At 50.1% G+C, this 9,964-nt stretch overlaps 1 long non-coding RNA gene across 2 annotated transcripts; it reads left to right on the top strand.

Moving 5' to 3' along the window:
- The first annotated feature begins 624 nt into the window (after positions 1-624).
- LOC116455168 lies at positions 625-6,344 on the top strand. Of its 2 annotated transcripts, XR_004244315.1 has the most exons (3): positions 625-898; positions 986-1,769; positions 4,470-6,344. It is a non-coding gene; the product is annotated as an uncharacterized LOC116455168 (long non-coding RNA). The 2 variants fall into 2 exon arrangements; XR_004244314.1 differs by having other exon boundaries at positions 625-1,769.
- The last annotated feature ends 3,620 nt before the right edge of the window (positions 6,345-9,964 follow it).

The raw sequence follows: 9,964 nt of genomic DNA, 5'->3' as shown, positions 1-9,964 counted from the left end.
CAATCCAATCCATCCCATCCCATCCCATCCAATCCAATCCAATCCAATCCATCCCATCCCATCCCATCCATCCAATCCAATCCAATCCAATCCATCCCATCCCATCCCATCCATCCAATCCAATCCAATCCAATCCATCCCATCCCATCCCATCCATCCAATCCAATCCAATCCAATCCATCCCATCCCATCCCATCCATCCAATCCATCCCATCCCATCCCATCCCATCCCATCCCATCCCTCCAATCCATCCCATCCCATCCCATCCCATCCCATCCCATCCATCCAATCCATCCCATCCCATCCCATCCCATCCCATCCAATCCAATCCATCCCATCCCATCGCATCCCATCCATCCAATCCATCCCATCCCATCCCATCCCATCCCATCCCATCCCATCCCATCCATCCAATCCAATCCATCCCATCCCATCCCATCCCATCCCATCCATCCATCCATTCAATCCAATCCAATCCAATCCATCCCATCCCATCCATCCCATCCCATCCCATCCCATCCCATCCCATCCCATCCCATCCCATCCATCCATCCATCCATCCCATCCCATCCCATCCCATCCCATCCCATCCATCCATCCATCCATCCCATCCCATCCCATCCCATCCCCCCCCAGCAGAGGTGTTCCCACCCCAGCCCCTCCTGGCAGGGAACGTTTCCTGCTCCCCCTCGGCTCCAAACCCCTCACACCAACAAAAGGAGCCCTGAAAGTCCTTAAAATCCCCTTTCCATTTTGGAACAATTAACGTCACCTGGTTTAAATAAATCCCTTAATTAGGAATTATCCTTTTTCCCATCGGCCTGGGCACAGCCTGGGGTTGGAGGTTGAGCGAGCGCTGCACATTTTTCATCTCCAAGCGCGTTTGGAGGACGCTGGGTGAGCTCGTGTCCTCCCTGATTATGCACAGGGCTGGGATTTGCATAGAGAAGTCAAATTTAATTCCTTTTTTCTTTTTTTGGGAAGGTTTCCTGGCGGAATGGAATTGCACAGACAGCACTGAAGGACTTGGGAAGGAGAGGAGAGAAAGTGAAACAGGACTGGGAGAGGCGGGGCTGCCTCAGGCCATCCCGGCAGCGCAGAGTGAGCGCCCCACCACACCCAGAATTTTGGGGGATGTGGGATTTGAAGGGAATGTTAAGAAGGGATGAAGGCTCAGGAAATGAAGTGGGAATGTGCAGTTCCTGCCTCGCTGTTGGACAGGAGCTGGGCTGAGCCTGCAGCTCTGGATGCGGATTCTGGATCCGAGTTTGAGATGTTCTGGATCCGAATTTGAGATGTTCTGGACCCGAATTTGAGATGTTCTGGATGTGAATTTGAGATGTTCTGGATGTGAATTTGAGATGTTCTGGATCCGAGTTTGAGATGTTCTGGATCCGAGTTTGAGATGTTCTGGACCCGAATTTGAGATGTTCTGGATGTGAATTTGAGATGTTCTGGATGTGAATTTGAGATGTTCTGGAGCCGAGTTTGAGATGTTCTGGATCCGAGTTTGAGATGTTCTGGACCCGAATTTGAGGTGTTCTGGATCCAAATTCGAGATGTTCTGGATCCGAATTTGAGATGTTCTGGACCCGAATTCGAGATGTTCTGGAGCTGAATCTGGATTTGAGGGCTTGGCCCTGTGCGGAAACTCCATCTGAACTCCTTCAGAACCCCATAAAAAAGGTGGGAATGTTCTATCCAGTGCTCCAAAGGTTTATCCCAACCAGTTCTCTCCACATGAGCCATCAGACAGCACAGCTGACAGGTAAAATCCCATTTTTTCCCCTGTGGAGCCAAGGACGGAGCTGTTCCTACAGGAATGGTTGGGCTGTTCCACAGAGGGCAAACCTACAGCGTGATCAGCCAAATTTTAGGGATCAAATCATTTCATCGGAGCTCAAATGAATCCTAAAGAGGCACAGCCGCTCCTGCCAAGCAGCTGGATAATCCATTCCCTCTGGAATTCTGCTCTCCTGCTCACCCAGCACAGGGGGCATCACTTCAGTCCTCAAATTTTGGGTGCTGGAGGAATAAATCTTGAAAATCTGACCCAAAACAGCCATGAAAAATTCCCTCCTCCTCCCAAAACCTGAAGGTTTTGCAGCAGGGGGGAAATCAGCTGTTTATAACATCAATTCTTCTGGAATTTGGGCAAAATAAATGTGGAGATAACGAGTGAGGGATGGACAACTGGGAATCCTAAAGAAACCAGGAACTAGGAGGGAAATTGATGGGATATTTGGAGCATTCCTGAGCTCTGGCAGAGCACCCGTGTTGTTTTATTTCCTCAAAAATGAATATCCAGGGTTTTCCGCACTCCTCAAACACAGCCTGGAGGAATTCCGAGCTCCTAAACTCCTTCAGCAGAATGCGATTGAGAGCTGGGAATTTTCCATGAGGAAAAACTCATCCTAAACTTTATTTGGCTCGCTCATCCCTAAATAAATTGGCTTTGGGGCATTTTCCTGTAGGTTTAGGAAATGATTCTTTCTCATCTTCCCCCCTGAAATGATGATTTTGTTGTGTCCGTGCCGAGTTCCTCGCTCCAGTCAGCAGAGGGAATACTTCCCTCAGCAGAGAGGCCACCGGCACCAGGCTCATGGAAAAGGCTGGAATTGTCTCTGCTCTTGGAATTTTGGGAGCTTTCCCATTGGCTCCCTGCTCCACCCATGCTGGAGACCCCCAGGGTTCAAAGGTTGTGGCATTTCCAAGATTCCCAGCTCCTAAATGGGTCTAGAAAATTCCTGCTCCCTCTGGAATGATGCAGGGCTGGGCTGTGGCCTTCAGGAATCAGGCTGAAAGATTGGGGGGATTGAATTGATTTTAATTTACTTTCATTTAATTTCATTTAGTTTAATTCAGTTTAATTTTAACATCGATTTCTCCTGGATTTTCCAAACTCAGCCCCACCAAGTGGACACAAGTTTGAGAGCTCCAGCTCCAAAGGCAGACACTGGGAATGGGAATGGGAACGGGAATGGGAACGGGAATGGGAATGGGAATGGGAATGGGAACGGGAATGGGAACGGGAACGGGAATGGGAATGGGAATGGGAATGGGAGAGGGATTGACAGGCACCAAAATTTGCAGATCCTGAGGGTTTTTCATGGATTGAAGGGTGCCTGGAATAACAGAGAGAGTCCTGGATGCGGGAAACGTTTCCTGCAGAAAACAGGGATTTTGGAACTGTCGTTCCTGTCACTTTTTACGGAGGGTTCCCATTTTTGTCCACAACAGCAAACACACAAAGAGCAAAATGGGGCTTTTGAGGAAATTTTCCTTCTTCTGGTGAGGCCCTGGTCGAAGCTGTGGCTCCTTCTGGATCCCTGGAAGTGTCCAAGGCCAGGCTGGAATGCCCTGGGATAGTGGGAGGTGTCCCTGGTGGAAGTGGGTGCGTTTTAAGGTCCTTCCAACCCAAACCATTCCAGGATTCTGGAATCCCAGTGTGCTCGCTCCAGTACAACTCAGCTTCCCGAAGGGATCTCCGGGGCCTCCCGATGTAGCTCCAGAGAAGAGCTGTTCTCTGACGCACTCTCCCACATTGCCCAGGCACGGCCCTCAGGGTGCTCCCAATGACATAAATTCCCAAGGGATTAAATTGATCCCTGGGGATTCTGTGGGAAGTTGGGCACTCACGGGACCTTTCCGCAGGTCAGGAACCTTTCCCTGGAAAAGGAGGGGATTGAACCCTGGCTTTGACCTTTCCCAGCTCAGGAACCTTCCTCAGGGATTTAATCCAGCCGCAAATCCCCGTGAGGTGACAAATTCCACCCCTCCTTCATCATCCCAGCCCCCCGCATGGCCCCCAGCCCCAAACTGGGGGATTTGGGCTCTCCAGATCCCGAATCCAGAGGTAGCTGGATCCAAACCCTCGGTGCGGGTTCAGTGCTGAACAAGAGGCTCCTTTTTCCATCCAAACCCGGACGAGTTTTGCCTTCATTCCCAGGGATTTGTTTTCCCTGCGGTGGGAAGAGCAGACGTGTCCCATATCCATCCACACTTCCCTCCATTCCCAAGGAAGGGCTGGAATGAGAGCCCAGGCTCCAGGAACGAGGTGTGACCCAGCCAGAGCTCGTCCTCCTGCAGATTCCCAAAAAAACATCCCGGGGACAGCTCGTCCTCCTGAGCGGGATCCGTGTTGACATTTTGTCTGGAATTAATTCAGTCCCGCCTTTCAAATGCAAATATCCAGGAAAGAAATAACCCCGGATTTTTGGGGAATGTGTATAAATAACAGATAGAAATTTTATTATTTCCATATATTTATATATATTTATATATTTATATATTTATATATTTATATATTTATATATTTATATATTTTATATATTATAGATTTTTATATCTTATATATTATATATTATATATTTTAGATCTTTATATATTTTATATATTTATACATTTTATATATTTATATAGATATTTATATATTTTAATTAATGAATTAAATTTTTTCCCCCTTAAGGAACGGGTTGTGCTGGAGCTGGAGCCCTTTGCAATCCCTCAGTCCCACGACATTCCCGGGTGAACAGGACATGGAAATGTTCCTTTTCCTCATTTTCAATAAATATAAATAATTAAAGCCTGGCTTTGGCTGAAGCTCGTTCTGCTTTAAAAGCTGCTCTTTGCTCCCATTTTGGTTTTTCCTGGTGAGCTTCCCAAAAACCAGCAAAGCTGAGACAGGAGGATTTGAGAATCAGCAGAGTGTTTGGAGAACATTCCAGAAGTAAGGCAGAATCTGCTAATTAGTGCTGTATGCACAGGGAGTTGGACGCTCTTGGCTCTTCCCACTGGAGCACACCTGGAACTTCTGGAGGCTCAACAGTGTTTCCTTTCCACTGGATGTGATATTTCCCATCCCGATTCTGCCTGAGGACGTTCATATCCACGAGGAAACCTCTCCTTTGCTCCCCGCAGTGGGGTTTACGTGGATTTCTCATGCCTGAACTCATCCACCTTTCCCTACAACCTCATGGCAGGAGTTTCACATCCTGCTTCTGTCCAGGGACGTTCATATCCATGGACAAATCTCTCCTTTGCTCCCCTAAAGTGGTTTTCATGTGGATTTCTCCTCCCTGAACTCATCCACCCTTCCCTACGAACTCAAGGAGAAACCTCTCCTTTTCTCCCCTAATGTGGATTTTATGAGGATTTATCTTCTCTGAACTTGTCCATCCTTCCCTACAAACTCCTGGCATCCTCTGGAAGGAGTTTCCCATCCCGATTCTGCCTGAGGACGTTCATATCCATGAGAAAACCTCTCCTTTGCTCCCCACAGTGGGTTTTACGTGGATTTCTCATGCCTGAACTCATCCATCCTTCCCTGCAAGCTCATGGCAGGAGTTTCACATCCCGGTTCTGTCCAAGGACGTTCATATCCATGAGAAAACCTCTCCTTTACTCCTTCCTCCCGTACTTTGATGACCTCTGGCTCTCCCTTTGGATCAGGCACTGAATTACCAATTCCTGGGCGGTTTTCCCATGTTTTTCCCAATCCTTGCTGGGCAGCAGGATGGATGTCCTTGGTGTGAAGGGGGCTCAGGGGTGGGAATAATGGGATCAAGGCCTGTCCCTGGGCAAAGCCCGATCATTCTGTGAGGGTTCATCAGAAATTCCACAAGAATCAGGGCTGGAATTGTCCCCGAGACATCCTGGAATGGCCAGAGCAGCAGGAATGCGCTCCTGCCCCGCGGGCAGCCAGAGGAGGTGTTAATTCTCTCCTCAAACAGGTTTATTATGGAACAAGATGTCCCAAAGCCCCTTCCAGGCATCCACAGGGACCGGCACAAATCCCGACACAAATCCCAACACAAATCCCTCTTTGTGTGACCAGGAGCTGCTTTTCCAAAATATCTCCCCCAGGAGCCCCTATCCCTGGGAATGTGTTCTTGGACCTCTCTTTGCATTTCTAGGAGCTTTTCCTGGTGCCACAAATCCCTCTGGGAGCACAGCTGGGATCTGCCGGGATCAGAGTCGGAGGCACCATGGAGGAAAAGCCACACTGAGGTTCCATTCATCCTGCTCCAGAGGCCTGGGAATGTGCAGGATTTTAGGGAAAGGACGTTGTTTTCCTTCCAGAGGCTGCTGATAAACACTGGCAGCTCATTGCCAGGGCTGAGCCAGCAAAGAGCTGGCACCTCTGGATGTGGGGCAGGAAAGCTTTGGGATCTGAGGGAAAAGGCTTGGGGGAAAGCTGGGAAAGCCGGAGTGGCTGGGAAAGGGCTGGAATTACATCCCAGACAGGGATGAGACACGGGGAGAAGCCACTCAAGGGTTTGTGGTGGCCACGAAGGTTTGGCTGGTACAGTCAGAGCACAAATAAAATCGGAACATTCCTGGATCGGCCTTTTTATCCTGTTTGGATCCATGGAGCTGATGAAGGAATTGTGCTATGAGGAAAGGGGGTGAGAAAAGAAGGAAAAATCGAAATCCCAAACCCTGGAGTGAGTTCAGGACCCTCAGCCTCATTGCTGGCCGTGTTTATCCACAAACAAACTCCTGTAAATCAGTTTTCACCCAGTTTGTCCCCACCCTATGTGTCCTTGCCGGATTCTGGGAATGCCAGGTGAATTCCCAGCCTGAGATGAGAACCAAGAAAAGCTGTGAGAATTCCTGGAGAGGCCAAGAGCTCATTCCCAATCCAAACCTCGCTGCTCTGAGCCTGGTCCTGCAGACAAGGCTCTCACCTCGCCTCCGTGAAAAGCCGAATTTAGGGATGAGAATCAGGGGGTTTTGGTGAAATGTCTGAGTGGGCTGGGAATTCAATTGTTTGCTGTGTCCTTCCCATGTTTTTCCCGGCATAGGGGTGCTGCATTCCCATGGGATGCCACAGGGACAGAGGAAATGCAGGAAAAACCCCCAAAACCGTGAGAATTCCTGTGCAGGTTGCTCTGAGCGTGGCCGCAGCCTCTGCCCCCCTACCTGAGACCTCAAGTGCAGCTGCTTGGGAACCCAAAAACCCCGTGGCTGCCAGGCCTGGATGTGGGACTCAGCCTGGAGCCGCAGCGGTGCAGCTGGGATGGAATTCCATGGAAACAGCGGGGTGCTGGGCTGAAGCCCCGGGGCTGTCACACAAACACAGCCACGCTTTGGTCCCAGACAGCTGAATCCTGAATTCCCTCCTCCTCCACCTCCAATTCCAGACATCTGAACCCTGTATCCCGTCCTTCTCCACTTCCAATCCCAGATATTTGGCCCCCGTATCCCATCTTTCTCCCCTTCTCCATGCCCTGGTGGAACTGGGAATGAACACAAAGCGTGTCTGGCCCAGCTGGAGCTGCTCCATCATCCTCTGGCGCCTCGCTCCCAAAATCCAGAGCCTTGGAAGTGGCCAGGATTGTGCTCTGGAAACCAGAGCAGAGCCTGCCACCGGTGCCACCTCCACCTCCCTGAAATCCCCTAAATCCCAGCGCGGATCCTGCATTAATGGTGGGATTCCCATAAAGGAATTTGTTTGGATTAAGCCTTTCCCAAACAAAAGCAGCAGCGCCATCGGCATCAGCCGGGGAATCCTAACTGACCTCTCCAAAGCTGAAATTCCCAAACGGCCCTATGGAACAAAAATCCATATTTTAGGTTTGCTTAAATGAACATCGTGGAGCAATGGAAGGAATTCATCCAGAATCATAGGAGTCAGGGAATGGAGAGTGTGCAGAGAGGAGATAATTCCAAATTTTCCTTAGGAGCCGCCAGCGGAGCAAGACTGGGATAGATCCATGGATTTGGGACAAGTTTGGGATTTCTGAGATGATGCTTTGGGTGGTCCTGGTGTTCCTGCCATGGTGGAGGTGGTCCCAGGGGGATCTGGAGCAGGGAATGAGGGCTCCTAGCGTACCCGCGGGATGCAAGAGTGCCCAGGTGGGAAATGAGATGGAAACTGGGGGAGCTGGAGGAGACAAAAGGGGATTTGGGGGGGTGCTCGGAGCTGTGCTCCCAGGATAAGGCCACAGAGCTGCCAAAGTGGCCTGGAACAGGAGTTATCCAAGATTTTCTTCTCCCAGAACATTCCTGCGGCCCAGGATGCAGCAGGTTCTGAACTCGTGTCCTGCCTGCCCGTTCTTCCGGGCGTTTATTCCAACAGATCCAATAATTTTCCTGTGATTCTGGAGAAAAGGCGGAGTTTCCCTGGCCCGTGTTCCCCGCAGAAGCTGTAACACTCCGGAACGGAACCATGAGCTTGGATTTTGGAATTTTCCTCAATCCCATTCCTTCAGTCTCATAACGGTGACAAAATCCCCACCCTTCTTCCCAAAAAGAACCTTCTGTGATCCACAGGAACCTGGATCGTGGCACCTCTTTTGCCCAGCTCTCCACACAAGGAGTTGCCAGCAAATGGAAAATTCCCGATGATCTGAGAGTCCAAACCATTGGAAAAAAATTCCTATTTATTTGTGACACAGCTGCTTTAGAGGAACAAAACTTTTCCCAATAAAAACTTCTTTATTTATTATTTTAAAAGAATTTTACCAAACTTCTCAGCTCATTCAGGGCATCCAGCAGGGAAGGGAGCAGCCCTAAAGGCTGGATTGGGATGCCAAGGGTTGGTCGATCCCAGACCCCTCCTCGGGCTCAAAAGGCACCAGAAAAGGAGGAATTGCCAGAATTAAATTGTCCCGAGGCTCCTGGGCTGAGCTTCAACCTCTGAGGAGAAAACCTGGAAACCAAAGCAGGATTTCGGACAAGCGCCAGCACCAGAGGACACTTCCAGCTGGTGGAGCTCCTCCAGAGCTGCTCCCAAACCTGTGGAAGAGTGAAAATCCATGGGAACACCAACGGATACGTAAAGAAGGGATATTTGTACTTGAAAAACTTCCCATCAGCCCCGTCTTTGGGCCCTCCCAACAGTATCCATGGAAAACAGATGAGGTCATCAGCGTATTTCATGGAATCTCCGCTCTTTTCTCCTGCTGGGTTCATAAAAACTCCGCTCAGGTCATTTTTCTTGGAGCGCAGGAAGGAGAGGAAGTGGCAGCTCCGTATTTTGTTCTGGTTCAGGCTGTGCTGCTGCAGAAGAATGGGGCAGTAATTGCCAAATGTTTTCTGTTCTTCTCCTCCTTTTCCTCCACCGAAATCCTAAAGAAGATCCCATCAGCTCCGCAGTCCCACAAAGATCCCATCAACTCCGCAGTCCCACAAAGATCCAATCAACTGCACAATCCCATCAGCTCCGCAGTCCCACAAAGATCCCATCAGCTCCGCAGTCCCACAACAATCCCATTAACTCCGCAGTCCCACAAAGATCCAATCAACTCTGCAGTCCCACAAAGATCCCATTAACTCCACAGTCCCACAGAGATCCCATCAGCTCCGCAGTCCCACAAAGATCCCATCAGCTCCACAGTCCCACAAAGATCCAATCAACTCTGCAGTCCCACAAAGATCCCATCAGCTCCGCAGTCCCACAGAGATCCCATCAGCTCCGCAGTCCCACAGAGATCCCATCAGCTCCGGTCCCACAGAGATCCAATCAACTCTGCAGTCCCACAAAGATCCCATCAGCTCCGCAGTCCCACAGAGATCCAATCAGCTCCGCAGTCCCACAAAGATCCCATCAGCTCCGCAGTCCCACAACAATCCCATTAACTCCGCAGTCCCACAAAGATCCAATCAACTCTGCAGTCCCACAGAGATCCCATCAGCTCCGCAGTCCCACAGAGATCCAATCAGCTCTGCAGTCCCACAAAGATCCCATCAGCTCCGCAGTCCCACAACAATCCCATTAACTCCGCAGTCCCACAAAGATCCAATCAACTCTGCAGTCCCACAAAGATCCCATCAACTCCACAGTCCCACAGAGATCCCATCAGCTCCGCAGTCCCACAAAGATCCCATCAGCTCCGCAGTCCCACAGAGATCCAATCAACTCTGCAGTCCCACAAAGATCCCATCAGCTCCACAGTCCCACAGAGATCCCATCAGCTCCGCAGTCCCACAAAGATCCCATCAACTCCACAGTCCCAC

This window comes from Corvus moneduloides, chromosome 23, assembly GCF_009650955.1.
Source record: "Corvus moneduloides isolate bCorMon1 chromosome 23, bCorMon1.pri, whole genome shotgun sequence".
Lineage (NCBI taxonomy): Eukaryota > Metazoa > Chordata > Aves > Passeriformes > Corvidae > Corvus > Corvus moneduloides.
Note: the sequence above shows the minus strand (reverse complement) of the source record. Positions and strands in the feature narration are given on the sequence as shown.